The sequence below is a fragment of the Artemia sp. Qi Xiang Cuo genome, chromosome 21 (assembly GCF_049724085.1).
Source record: "Artemia sp. Qi Xiang Cuo chromosome 21, ASM4972408v1, whole genome shotgun sequence".
Classification (NCBI taxonomy): Eukaryota; Metazoa; Arthropoda; class Branchiopoda; order Anostraca; family Artemiidae; genus Artemia; species Artemia sp. Qi Xiang Cuo.
In genome coordinates, this window is record NC_142814.1 from 24,592,461 (window position 1) to 24,606,815 (window position 14,355).

Genomic DNA, 14,355 nt, shown 5'->3' on the forward strand with positions numbered 1-14,355 from the left:
GCATCCTTCCTTTTCACCCACAACTTTACTTTACAGCTTTTTGGATACCTGAACATCGAGAAATACCTTTCAAAAGTCATATCAGAGCAAGTTCCTTTCTTAATGTCCCTTCTAAACCCATTTTCCAACTTGAAGTACCAATCCTTTTCACCCACAAATTTACTTTACAGCTTTTTGAATGCTCCAACACCAAGCAATACCTTTCAAAGGCATTTCAGAGCAACTTCTTTTCTTAATGTCACTTCTAAACCCATTCTCCAACTTGAAGTACCCATCCTTTTCACTCACAACTTTACTTTACAGCTTTTTGGATACCTCAACACCAAGATATACCTTTCAAAAGGCATTTCAGAGCAACATGTTTTCTTAATGTCCCTTCTAAACCCATTTTCCAACTTGAAGTACCCGTCTTTTTCACCACAACTGTACTTTATGACTTTTTTCCACACCCAAACATCAAGCAATACTTTTCAAAAGGCTATATTATATTTTTAAAGAAAAAGTTTTTTCTTAATGTCCTTCATAAACCAATTTTAAAAATTGAAGTAGTTATCTTTTTCACCACAACTTTATTTTACGACTTTTTGCACACCTCAAGATCAAGCAATACTTTTCAAAAGACATTTCAGAGCAAGTTCCTTTCCTAATGTCCCTCCTAAACCCATTCTACAAGTTAAAGTACTTATCTTTTTCCCCACGACTTTACTTTACGACTTTTTTCCACACCCAAACATCAAGCAATACTTTTCAAAGGCATTTCAGAACAAGTTTTTTTCTTAATGTCCTTCCTAAACCAATTTTACAAGTTGAAGTAACCATCTTTTTCACCCACAACTTTACTTTACAGCTTTTTGAATGCTCCAACATCAAGCAATACTTTTCAAAAGACATTTCAGAACAAGTTCTTTTCTTAGTGACCGTCCTAAATCCATTTTACAAATTGAAGTACCCATCCTTTTCCTCACAACTCTACTATAAGGCTTTTCGAATACCCCAACATCAAGCAATACTTTTAAAAAAGCATTTCAGAACAAGTTCTTTTCTTAATGTCCTTCCTAAACCCATTTTACAAGTTGAAGTAGCCATCCTTTACAACCAACACCAAGCATTGTAAAATGGGCTTAGGATGGACATTAAGAAAAGAACTTGTTCTGAAATGTCTTTGAAGAGTATTGCTTGATGATATGGCATTCAAAAAGCTGTAAAGTATAGTTGCGAGTGAAAAGGTTGGGAACTTCAACTTGTAAAATGGGTTTAGGAAGGACTTTAAGAAAATAACTTGTCCTGAAATACCTTTTGAAAAGTAGTGCTTGGTGTTGTGGGAAATCAAAAAGTTGTTAAGTATAGTTCTGCGTGAAAAAGTCGGGTACTTCAAATTGTAAACTGTGCTTAGGATGGACATTAAGAAAAAAATCGTAAAGTATAGTTGTGGTTAAAAGGATGAGTACTTCAACTTGCAAAATGGGTTTAGGGGGAACATTAAGAAAGGAACTTGTTGTGAAATGCCTTTTGAAAAGTATTGCTTGGTGTTGGTTGTAAAGGATGGCTACTTCAACTTGTAAAATGGGTTTAGAAAGGACATTAAGAAAAGAACTTGTTCTGAAATGCTTTTTTAAAAGTATTGCTTCATGTTGGGGTATTCGAAAAGCCTTATAGTACAGTTGTGAGGAATAAGATGGGTACTTCAATTTGTAAAATGGATTTAGGACGGTCACTAAGAAAAGAACTTGTTCTGAAATGTCTTTTGAAAAGTAATGCTTGATGTTGAAGCATTCAAAAAGCTGTAAAGTAAAGTTGTGGGTGAAAAGGATGGTTACTTCAACTTGTAAAATTGGTTTAGGATGGACATTAAGAAAAAACTTGTTCTGAAATGCCTTTGAAAAGTATTGCTTGATATTTGAATGTGGAAAAAAGTCGTAAAGTAAAGTCGTGGGGAAAAAGATAAGTACTTTAACTTGTAAAATGGGTTTAGGAGGGACTTTAGGAAAGGAACTTGCCCTGAAATGCCTTTGAAAAGTATTGCTTGATCTTGAGGTGTGCAAAAAGTCGTAAAGTAAAGTTGTGGTGAAAAAGATAACTACTTCAATTTTTAAAATTGGTTTATGAAGGACATTAAGAAAAAACTTGTTCTGTAAAAATATAATAGAGCCTTTTGAAAAGTATTGCTTGATGTTTGGGTGTGGAAAAAAGTCGTAAAGTACAGTTGTGGTGAAAAAGACGGGTACTTCAAGTTGGAAAATGGGTTTAGAAGGGACATTAAGAAAGGGTGTTGCTCTGAAATGTCTTTTGAAAGGTATATTTTGGTGTTAAGGTATCCAAAAAGCTGTAAAGTAAAGTTGTGGGTGAAACGGATGGATGCTTCAAGTTGTACAATGGTTTTAGGAAGGGACATTAAGAAAGGAACTTGCTCTGAATTGCCTTTTGAAAAGTATTTCTTGGTGTTGAGGTATCCAAAAAGCTGTAAAGTAAAGTTGTGAGTGAAAAGGATGGGTACTTCAAGTTGGAGAATGGGTTTAGAAGTGACATTAAGAAAATAAGTTGCTCTGAAATGCCTTTGAAAGGTATTGCTTGGTGTTGGAGAATTCAAAAAGCTGTAAAGTAAATTTGTGGGTGAAAAGGATTGGTACTTCAAGTTGGAAAATGGGTTTAGAAGGGACATTAAGAAAGGAACTTGCTCTGAAATGCCTTTTGAAAGGTATTTCTTGATGTTCAGGTATCCAAAAAGCTGTAAAGTAAAGTTGTGGGTGAAAAGGAAGGATGCTTCAAGTTGGAAAATGGGTTTAGAATGAACATTAAGAAGAGATGTTGCTCTGAAATGTCTTTTAAAAGGTATTTCTTGGTGTTGGGGTATCCAAAAAGCTGTAAAGTAAAGTTGTGGGTGAATAGAAAGGATGCTTCAACTTATAAAATGGGTTTAGAAAGGACATTAAGAAGGAACTTGCTCTGAAATGTCTTTTGAAAAGTATTTCTTGGTGTTGAAGTATCCAAAAAGCTGTAGAGTGTAGTTGCGGGTGAAAAGGTTGGGAACTTCAACATGTAAAATGGGTTTAGGAAGGACATTAAGAAAATAACTTGTTCTGAAATGCCTTTTGAAAAGTATTGCTTGGTGTTGTGGGCATTCGAAAAGGTGTGAAGTATAGTTTTGGGTGAAAAAGTTGGGTACTTAAACTTGTAAAATGGGCTTAGGAGGGACATTAATAAAAGAACTTGTTCTGAAATGCCCTGTGAAAAGTACTGCTTGGTGTTGGCGCATTCAAAATGCTGTAAAGTAAAATTTTAGGTAAAATGTATGAGTACTTCAATTTTTAAAATGGGTTTTATGATGGTCACTAAGAAAAGAACTTGTTCTGAAATGTCTTTGAAAAGTATTGTTTGATGTTGGAGCATTCAGAAAGCTGTAGAGTAAAGTTGTGGATGAAAAGGATGGTTACTTCAACTTGTAAAATGGGTTTACAATGGAAATTATGAAAAGAACTTGTTCTTAAATGTCTTTGAAAAGTATTGCATGATATTGGCACATTCAAAAGAACCAAACACCTGTAAAGTAAAGTTGTGGGTGAAAAGGATTGATGCCTCAACTTGTAAAATGGGTCTAGGAGTGACTTTAAGAAAGGAACTTGCTCTTAAATGCCTTTTGAAAAGTATTGCTTGGTTTTGAGGTATCCAAAAAGTTGTAAAGTAAAGTTGTGGGTGAAAAGGATGGGAACTTCAACTTGTAAAATGGGTTTAGGAAGGACATTTAGAAGATAACTTGTTCTGAAATGCCATTTGAAAAAGTATTGCTTGGTGTTGGAGCATTTAAAAATGCAGTATAGTAAAGTTGTGAGTGAAAATGATGGATGCTTCAACTTGTAAAATTGGTTTAGGAGGGACTTTAAGAAAGGAACTTGCTCTGAAATGCCTTTCGAAAAGTATTGCTTGGTGTTGAGATATCCAAAAAGCTGTAAAGTAAAGTTGTGGGTGAAAAGGATGGGTACTTCAAGTTGGAAAATGGGTTTAGAACGGACTTTAAGAAAGGAACTTGCTCTGAAATGCCTTTTGAAAGGTATATTTGGTGTTGAGTTATCCAAAAAGCTGTAGAGTAAAGATGTGGGTGAAAAGGATGGATGCTTCAACTTGTAAAATGGTTTTAGAAGGGACATTAAGAAAAGATGTTGCTCTGAAATGCCTTTTGAAAGGTATTTCTTGGTGTTGGGGTATCCAAAAAGCTGTAAAGTAAAGTTGTGGGTGAAAAGGAAGGATGCTTCAACTTGTAAAATGGGTTTAGAAGGGACATTAAGAAAGGAACTTGCTCTGAAATGTCTTTTGAAAAGTATTTCTTGGTGTTGAGATATTCAAAAAGCTCTAAAGTAAAGTTGTGGGTGAAAAGGATGGGTACTTCAACTTTTAAAATTGGTCTATGAATGACATTAAGAAAAAAACTTGTTCTGAAATGTCTTTTGAAAAGTGTTTCTTTGTGTTGTGGTATGCAAAAGACTGTAAAGTAAAGTTGTGTGTGAAAAAGATAAGTACTTCAAGTTGGAAAATAGGTTTAGAAGGGACATTGAGAAAATAACTTGTTCTGAAATGCCCTTTGAAAAGTATTGCTTGGTGTTGGGGCCTTCAAGAGCTGTAAAGTAATGTTGTGGTTGAAAAGTATGGGTACTTCAACTTGTAAAATGGGTTTGGGAGGGACATTAAGAAAGTAACTGGCTCTGAAATGCCTTTTGAAAAGTATTGCTTGGTGTTGAGGTATCCAAAAAGCTGTAAAGTATAGTTGTGAGTGAAAAAGATAAGTACTTCAAGTTGGAAAATGGGTTTAGGAGGGACATTAAGAAAGTAACTTGCTCTGAAATGGTCTTTGAAAGGTATTTCTTGGTGTTGGGACACTCAAAAAGCTGTAAAGTATAGTTGTGAGTGAAAAAGATAAGTACTTCAAGTTGCAAAATGGGTTTAGGAGGGACATTAAGAAAGTAACTTGCTCTGAAATGGTCTTGCAAAAGTATTTCTTGGTGTTGTGAAAAACAAAAAGCTGTAAAGTATAGTTGTATGTAAAAAATATAAGTACTTCAAGTTGGAAAATGGGTTTAGGAGGAACATTAAGAAAGTAACTTGCTTTGAAATGGTCTTTGAAAGGTATTTCTTGGTGTTGGGACACTCAAAAGCTGTAAAGTATAGTTGTGAGTGAAAAAGATAAGTACTTCAAGTTGGAAAATGGGTTTAGGAGGGACATTAAGAAAGTAACTTGCTCTGAAATGGTCTTTGAAAAATATTTTTTGGTGTTCGGACACTCAAAAATCTGTAAAGTATAGTTGTGGGTGAAAAAGATAATTACTTCAAGTTGTAAAATGTTTTTAAGATGGAAATTAATAAAGTAACTTTATCTTATATGGTCTTTGAAAATTATTTCTTTGTGTTGAGGTATCCAAAAAGCTTTAAAGTATAGGTGCGGGTGAAAAAGATAAGTACTTCAAGTTGCAAAATGGGTTTAGGAGGGACATTAAGAAAGTAACTTGCTCTGAAATGGTCTTTGATAAGTATTTCTTGGTGTTGAGGTATCCAAAAAGCTGTAAAGTATAGTTGTGAGTGAAAAAGATAAGTACTTCAAGTTGGAAAATGAGTTTAGGAGTGACATTAAGAAAGTTATTGCTCTGAAATGGTCTTTGAAAGGTATTTCTTGGTGTTGAGGTATCCAAAAAGCTGTAAAGTATAGTTGTGGGTGAAAAAGATAAGTACTTCAAGTTACAAAATGGGTTTAGGAGGGACATTATGAAAGTAACTTGCTCTGAAATGGTCTTGCAAAAGTATTTGTTGGTGTTGTGAAACCCAAAAAGCTGTAAAGTATAGTTGTAGGTAAAAAATATAAGTACTTCAAGTTTCAAAATGGGTTTAGGAGGAACATTAAGAAAGTAACTTGCTCTGAAATGGTCTTTGAAAAGTATTTCTTGGTGTTGAGGTAACCAAAAAGCTGTAAAGTATAGTTGTTGGATAAAAAGATATGTACTTCACGTTGTAAAATGGGTTTAGGAGGGACATTAAGAAAGTAACTTGCTCTGAAATGGTCTTTGAAAAGTATTTCTTGGTGTTGAGGTAACCAAAAAGCTTTAAAGTATAGTTGTGGGTGAAAAAGATAAGTACTTCAAGTTGGATAATGGGTTTAGGAGGGACATTTAGAAAGTAATTTTCTCTGAAATGGTCTTTGAAAAGTATTTCTTGGTGTTGAGGTCTCCAAAAGCTGTAAAGTATTGTTGTAGGTGAAAAAGATAAGTACTTCAAGTTCGAAAATGGGTGTAGGAGGAACATTAAGAAAATCACTTGCTCTGAAATGGTCTTTGAAAAGTATTTCTTGGTGTTGGGACACCCAAAAAGCTGTAAAGTATAGTTGTAGGTGAAAAATATAAGTACTTCAAGTTGCAAAATGGGTTTAGGAGGGACATTAAGAAAGTAACTTGCTCTGAAACGGTCTTTGAAAAGTATGTCTTGGTGTTGATGTCTCCTATAAGCTGTAAAGTATAGTTGTGGGTGAAAAAGATAAGTACTTCAAGTTGGGAAATGGGTTTAGGAGGGACATTAAGAAAGTAACTTGCTCTGAAATGGTCTTTTAAAGGTATTTCTTGGTGTTTTGAAACTCAAAAATCTGTAAAGTATAGTTGTGAGTGAAAAAGATAATTACTTCAAGTTGGAAAATGGGTTTAGGAGTGACATTAAGAAATTAATTTGCTCTTAAATGGTCTTTGAAAACTATTTCTTGGTGTTGAGGTATCCAAAAAGCTGTAAAATATAGTTGAAGGTGAAAAACATATGTACTTCATGTTGGAAAATGGGTTTAGGAGGAACATTAAGAAAGTAACTTGCTCTGAAATGGTATTTGAAAGGTATTTCTTCGTGTTGAGGTATCCAAAAGCTGTAAAGTATAGTTGTGGGTGAAAAAGATAAGTACTTCAAGTTGCAAAATGGGTTTAGGAGGGACATTAAGAAAGTAACTTGCTCTGAAATGGTCTTTGAAATGTATTTCTTGGTGTTGGGACAACCAAAAAGCTGTAAAGTATAGTTGTGGGTGAAAAAGATAAGTACTTCAAGTTGAAAAATGGGTTTAGGAGGGACATTAAGAAAGTAACTTGCTCTGAAACAGTCTTTGAAAAGTATTTCTTGGTGTTGAGGTATCCTAAAAGCTGTAAAGTATAGTTGTGAGTGAAAAAGATAAGTACTTCAAGTTGGAAAATGGGTTTAGGAGGGACATTAAGAAAGTAACTTGCTTGTCTTAGTCGATTACGTCATTCTATGCCCATAAATGAATTCCCGTCATGATCTTCTGATAGGGTTCTACCAATTATGTAATCAATTTCTCAGAAATCCATTTGTCCTAGTTGATTACGTCATTCTATGCCCATAAATGGATTCCCGTCATGATCTTCTGATAGGGTTCTACCGATTATGTAATCAATTTCTCAGAAATCCATTTGTCATAGTTGATTACGTCATTCTATGCCTATAAATGGATTCCCGTCACGAGCTCCTTATAGGGTTCTACCGATTATGCAATCAATTTCTCGGGAATTCTCTCCCTTCGATTACGCAATCAATATATCTCTTCCCCACCTTCCCCTTAGAAACATCAAATTAATTCCCCTTTCGTGAATCAATAATTCCCCTTAGAAACAACAAATTAATTCCCCTTTCTTGAATCAATAATTCCCCTTGGAAACAACAAATTAATTCCCATTTCGTGACATATCAATCAATCTTGACATCACCTGTCAGACATTATTAAACTGCACCTGGAAACAATTTGATTAATGATTGACAGTACCTGTCAGACATTATTAAACTTTGCCCGGAAACAATTTGATTAATGACTGACAACACAGGTGTTCCAAATTCCCAATCGCTTTTAATTAACCACGTGTTCTCCCTAATGACTCTATGCACATGGCCAAAACAACAACAACAACATCGACCTTGGAAATTTAGGTCATTGACCCCATTAACCACGTGTTCTCCCTAGGGAGGCTATGCCCATATATGGACTCCCGTCACGAGTTATAGGGTCATTTCTACTTTTGTCGAACTCTATTTCCCCTTTCTTTTTTTTTAGTCTATCCAACCAGCATGTTTCTTCTTTTTTTTGTAGTTTTATACACCAGAATAAAAAAAAAAAAAATCAGTATACAAAACAATAAATACCTGCAAATTCCTATAAAGGACATGAGGCATGCAAGAAAGCAATTAATTACAACATAATGAATTACAAACCAATAAATAGGTCAAAAACAGATTATACGCTTAAGGAGTACAAACAGTACTTAAGGCATGCTCGTACGTTAGAGTCTTTTTTTTTGGGGGGGGGCATTTTTGGAGGAATTTGAAAGCTTTGGTGATGTGAAAATCTTACAATATTTATGTTATCACAAAACCATGCGCACGATTATAATCTTATCTACAAAGTATAAGCCGAAAAGTATGAAGGAACACATTTTTTTAGGGGGGGATTGCCTATATTTAAGGTTATGGATTCAAAGCTCCAAAAAGACACAAGGAGTATTCAAATTATATGTAAGAGATTATACATAAAATATAAGAATTATTGGAGAATCGTAAAATATCCAAACTTAAGGGGGAAGGGCATGGACGTAATTGCTTCTCTATAATCAGGTCTGTTAGTAGCTACCAATTTTTTCCAACATTGGTGAGACGGGGGAAAGAAAATGTTTTTGGTCTCTCAGGGGCAGATCCTTCTAACTTTTAGCTTTCTTATGCCGCAATTAACCTTATAAGGAATAATCTTAGGTTTGCTCTTTTTAAAAACGATTTCACTCTTTGAGTGATGGTTATCATTTTTTGCAGGGGGGAGGGTTTAATAGTTCAGAAGAGAAATCCAGATTTCGAATATGTTCGTCTGGAGCTTCACAAATAAAAGGTTCAGACTGCCTTCACTAGATAATACAGACTTAAGAAATAGTTGTTCATCACATGTTTAATCTAAATCCAAAGGTTAATACAAGAATATCGAGCAAAACAATATTGCAATGACGCTCCACTGCAAGACAAACCGGTTACTTGCTCCATTTTCCCCTTTGATTTATGGGTTGTATTTTGTCTTTAAAATCTCTTAAATTGCTGCTAAAAGCGGCAATTTTTTCAAGATAATTCTTTTTTTGCGGCTTGGCCGAAAAACCCGCTGTCCAAATACATGAGCAATTTTCCAACTTTTCAGTCCGTTACGTTATGTTGGCATGGTTAGCTAAAGAGAGCTTCAATTAAAAGTGCAATCTATCTTCTTTATTTGGTTTTGTTGTGTGCCAAAACGATAGTTGACTCGGAAGCTAATCTCTTGCTTGATTGCTTCATTTGTGCTTTGGTGTTTTATAAATAAGGATTTATTTTTGTGTTAGAGTAAGTTTTTGTTTACCCATTTTGTTGCATGAGCAGAGTACTTTGACCTTTTAGAGGTAACATTCTGTCAAATCAAAACCTTCGTGATTTTCGGTACAGATTAAGTAAGGGAGTTCAGAAAAGATCAGGTGGAATCACTGGACGAGAGCGACTCTTCTGAAGGAAACAATTGCTTATTGAAAATTGCTATGAAATTGCTTATTTTAGGCTGTTTTACCATACAAAAAGTCATTTCTATGCTCCTCCCCCCCTCCTTGATAGTCCCAGATATAGTCCTAGGACAAACTAAAAGAAAGCACTAAAACAATGAAATTCTTACTTTATCATATACAGCATGTTTCTATTAATCAGATTATCATGTTTAACATTTATCAAACAATTCCTTTGAAAGAACTTAGACTCTTGATTCGGCTTTCGCGAATCAAGAATACGACATGCCCGTTTTAACAAAAAAAGATATGACGCATCACGAGATGATAAACAACAAAGAAATATATTGATCAAAACTAGGCTATATCTGGGACTCATTGGGAGGGGGGGTGGATTGCATTGTCACAAGCGCAACTATTGTATTTTAAAACAGCATAAAATCTGGAATCAAATGGCAATACTTTTTTTTGTTTTATGACGTTTCCTTCCGAAGAGCCTTCCATCCAGTGGCACCAGTCAAATAATTTTTAAGTTGTTTTATGAGCTTCCACTCTCGAAATCTTAAAACTCGGGGATAAGTCTTAAAAATTTGGGGAGTTTTCGGGGACAAGTCTTCAAAATTCGGGGAATTTTCGGAGAAAAAACAAAATAGAATTTCGTTGCAAAAATTTGTAGCCAAAATGGGTTTTAGCTTCGTTTTCAGGCTCAAGTAGGGCTTGGATCCGCGTAGTAAATCATAGCCTTTTACAAAGTAGGTTTTAGAGCCAGAGTACAGGATTGGAAACCATAGCTGAAAACACTTATTGCTGATATTGGGGCGAAAACTTCAAAATTGTCTAAGAAAAAATAGTGAACACATGTGAACTGTAAATACCAGTAGCAGTTTTTCATTAAGTCACCAATCTCAGTAATTCATCAATAATAATTAAAAACAAATATTGTTTGCGGTTTCTTTATAGGTAAATTAAACAAACAAAATTCAACCTATAAGTATGGGGCAATATTAAAACTTAAAACAAACAAGAACTAAATGAAATTGGGTTTTCATACTTATTATAATGTTTTAGGTGTTTACCCCTCCCCCCTCCGGAAATTTCCCCCGCGGAAAAAAAACCGGGGTACTTGTTGAGAATCCATTAAACACGCGAAGAACCGCATCTAGAATCTAATGAAATCCTAATGAAAAACACGTTTCCGCTGCCTTGTGAGGTATTACTCACTCCGTGAAAAATGTCTAAACTTTAGTTTTTGGGGTTGAAGGGGCCAAAACAGGTACCTAGTATAGGTTAGGTTAATTATTTAATATGTGCTATGCTTTACCCCCCCCCCCACCCCTAATGTGAAAATATATAGCCCAAATTTGTTTCTAAAGTATTATATTTTTATCATACTTTGTTTTATTTCATTAGCATTAACGAAACTTCACTTATCACATGTTTACTGGATTCTTAACAAGTACCGAAACCGAAAAATACCCCTTCCCCCTCACAAAAAAACCACAGAAAATACCTCCGTGGAAAATACAATCGGAAAATACCTCCCCCCCCCTGCGGAAAATGTATTTGTTTTATTGTTTGTTTCTGCTACGCTTTCCTTTCCATTCATTACCTTATAATTACTATGTGGTGACTGATTAACTTCCACCCCTCCCACCAACCCTGTGGCCATCCGTGTTCCAAATATAGTACTTATTGCAGTCTCAATTTTTTATCAGCCCATCTAATGCCTGGACATGATAGCTATAGGCTACAAATCATATAAAAGTTACTTATTATTTTTCTTCACACTAACATTATTTGGTATTAGCAGTTCGTGATAAATAAGTTCCACAATAATATAAAACTTGACAAGAAAACAATATGAGTCTAATAACCAAATTTTTCCTTTAAGCTGTAATGGAAATTTTCTTATGAATAATATTTCTGAGGTCACTTTCGTTTAAATCCTTTATTCTCAAACCATGTACATAGTATATGGCTAACTTTTACCTCATTAGGAGGGGGAGGAGGTTGTGTATTTCTAATGTTAAGAATATAGTAGTTAGGGATAGTTCTGAAGAAGAAATAATTATACCACAATTTCTTCAAATTAATTTGTTTTTATCCCAGAATTAGCCTTCATAAAGGGTTACTAATTGTTCAAGCATTAGAGGGTGTAAAGGTAGGCCTAAATATTTAAGCAAGTTTACTTGGCTATCCCGAATTTGAGCAGAACATATTTTCCGTAAAATTTTCTTTGCCTAACTAATAGCTTTGCAAGACCGTAGAAAGATCCTAAAACTGCAGTTTAAAATACTCCGCCCATTGAAAATATTACACAGGTGAAGGGACCAGAATAATAATTGGGAGGGGAGTGCTGGGTGAATTGACGATAAAGGGTGGTGTGACAAATACAATTCTCAGATAAAAAAAGAAAAGAACTTAAAATTTACACACCGAATTAAAGAAAAATTTTAATGGTAAGAATTCCTGGCAAAAAGATCAATTCCTTCAATGTGTTATTCGTTCAATCATTAGGTATTAAACATTTGTGCAGTAAGTCCAAAACCAAAAATAGCAAAAGAAAAAAAATTTCAAACTTATGATTCGGCTTTCATAGCCTTTCTTCTTTTTTAGAAGCTCAATTTCAAAGCCCAAAATCCAGCTGAGTATTCCATTAAAGAACTTCAAGCACAATTCTTCGCCAATTTTGTCAAAAGTATCTTGACCACGAATGACATAAACAAAATAATCTTATAGCATTTGGAACACTGCATTCGAAATGGTTTTATCTAAATCCAGGGAAACTACACTTTTGTGAAAATATGAAGAACCGTTAATACTTCAATTACACAGTCTGATTTCTATGCAAAGTACCATAGGAGACGAAAATTAATGAGCAAAAGGGTAGAGAAAAATTTTAGTATGTAAAGTGATGTTTGCTAGGGATATTTACTAGGGGTGACACCGTGATTGAATGATTTTCGGGGAAATTTCGGGGATTCGGCGAACCAAATTTTTTTTCGGGGAGACACATAGATTTTCGGGGAAATCCCCGAAAATTCGGGGATAGTGGAAGCCCTGTTTATGACGTTTCCTTCAGAGGAACCTTTCATCCAGTGACACCAGTCAGATAATTTTTAAGTTATTTGTGACGTTTCCTTCAGAAGAGCCTTTCATCCAGTGGCACCAGTCCACTGTATATAGATAATATAACAGTAAGATCACAGCTGATGATTTTGGCGCTTCATTCTAAGCGCGTACAAACACCTCCTCCCATTTACTCTGACATTAGCGGGTCAGTATGTATTTGTCAGTCACGGAAAAATCGTGCGAAATTGTAGAATTCGTCATTGCGAAAGCAGAAAGAAATTTGGTGAGCCAGATTTTTTTTTTGCGAACACGTGCATATTACGAAGTAAAATTTAAGAATTAGGAAATCGAGAGACAGCACTACTACTACACACTACTTTTTTTAGCACTACTCGGCAGTGTCAACCTACCGTTGATGTAGTAAAAAAAACGCAGACCAATAAAATTAGCAGTTTTTTGTATATAGCCTAGGGCTGTATCCAGGTACTAGGGAAGAGGAGGACTTAAATGTTACGGTTGCGAAGATTACATTTCAAAAGTCTTGAAAGGGGAACCGAATATAGAAATCCTTTCCTATTTTAGTATTTAGTTTCGAAATGAAATCTTGCACCAAATTACCATCACAGTAATAAATGCTGGTACTTCTGTGTTAAACGCACTCTTTTATATAGTGCTAGTTTGGTTTATGCTAATGAAATAAAATAAAATAGGATGAATATATAATAGTTTAGAAACAAATTTAGGCTATATATTTGCACTTTAGGGGGGGGGGGTTGGGGGGTAAAGCATAGCATATATTAAATGCGTAACCTAGCCTAGGTACCTTTTTCTCTCCTTAAACCCCAAAAAACAACAGCTTAAATATCATCAACGCATTTAAGACCACGCTAAGTATTCATTACTATATATAAAATAGTGTGTTTAACATAGAAGTACCTAAACACTATATATACGATCGTAGGAGAAATCCGACGATCGTCGACTCTTTCGACGATCTACAAATCTTTCGGAGAAATATTGAAAAGCCATTTACAGCTATGGTGTCCAAAAAATGCTAGGTGACAATTTGTTTGTGTCAAATTAAGATTGATATTCTCTCTCCTAAACCTGGTCATGACAGATCGACTGATCTTCTTCATTTTTCATTTTATAATTTGGTTCACAGAATTCATGGAAAAATTCGGTTTTTCGGATTACGTCATGTGTGCGTTTCTTAGTCGATGAAAGATTCGAGAATTGAAGATTTAATGCGAAATTTGGTTTTATCGTGGCCTACAAGAACCAAAAGCCTCCATTTACCAGAATATAGCCAGCAGCCTAAGAGTCTTAAGTTCAATCACAGTCCTTTTTTTATTCTTGTGTATATTCAAGTTCCGTCCCTTAAGTACTAAACGCCACTTAAGTTTCGATGTAGAAGGATCGATGTAGCACTCGAGTGGTTTTAGATTTTTTTGCGGATTTGATCGTAAATGAATTCGCAGTGGTTAAAATAGAGGTCTCTCTTTACAGATATATTTTCATAAATTTAAAAGGATTTAGTGGGAGGATTATGTTACAATCCTACTTAAGACTGCTACAGAAGCAATGCTACCAACGAAAAAAAAAATTTGGTTTATAATTACTCAATAGAAAGGATCAAATCAGTGGTTGGCGGTTGCTTTACGTCTTTAGGAGGCTGAAAAGAATCAAAGAAAACAGTAAATACTTAAATTAACATCACTCATTTTTTCTATTAATTGTATAGCAAGGTTTCTCTATAAGA

The 14,355-nt window shown here is 34.8% G+C and overlaps 1 protein-coding gene across 2 annotated transcripts in view; it reads left to right on the plus strand.

The window, feature by feature from the left end:
- The window catches only part of sick (sickie), a 374,025-nt gene that overhangs the window by 87,218 nt on the left and 272,452 nt on the right, over window positions 1–14,355 (plus strand). The window contains exon 1 of one of the 2 annotated variants that reach the window (XM_089107072.1): window positions 9,238–9,372. The exons of the other annotated variant lie outside the window; for it this stretch is intronic. The gene's annotated coding sequence lies outside the window, so the exon portion shown is untranslated. Of the gene's footprint in view, window positions 1–9,237; window positions 9,373–14,355 lie in introns of those variants that run through there. 2 annotated transcript variants of the gene reach the window in all.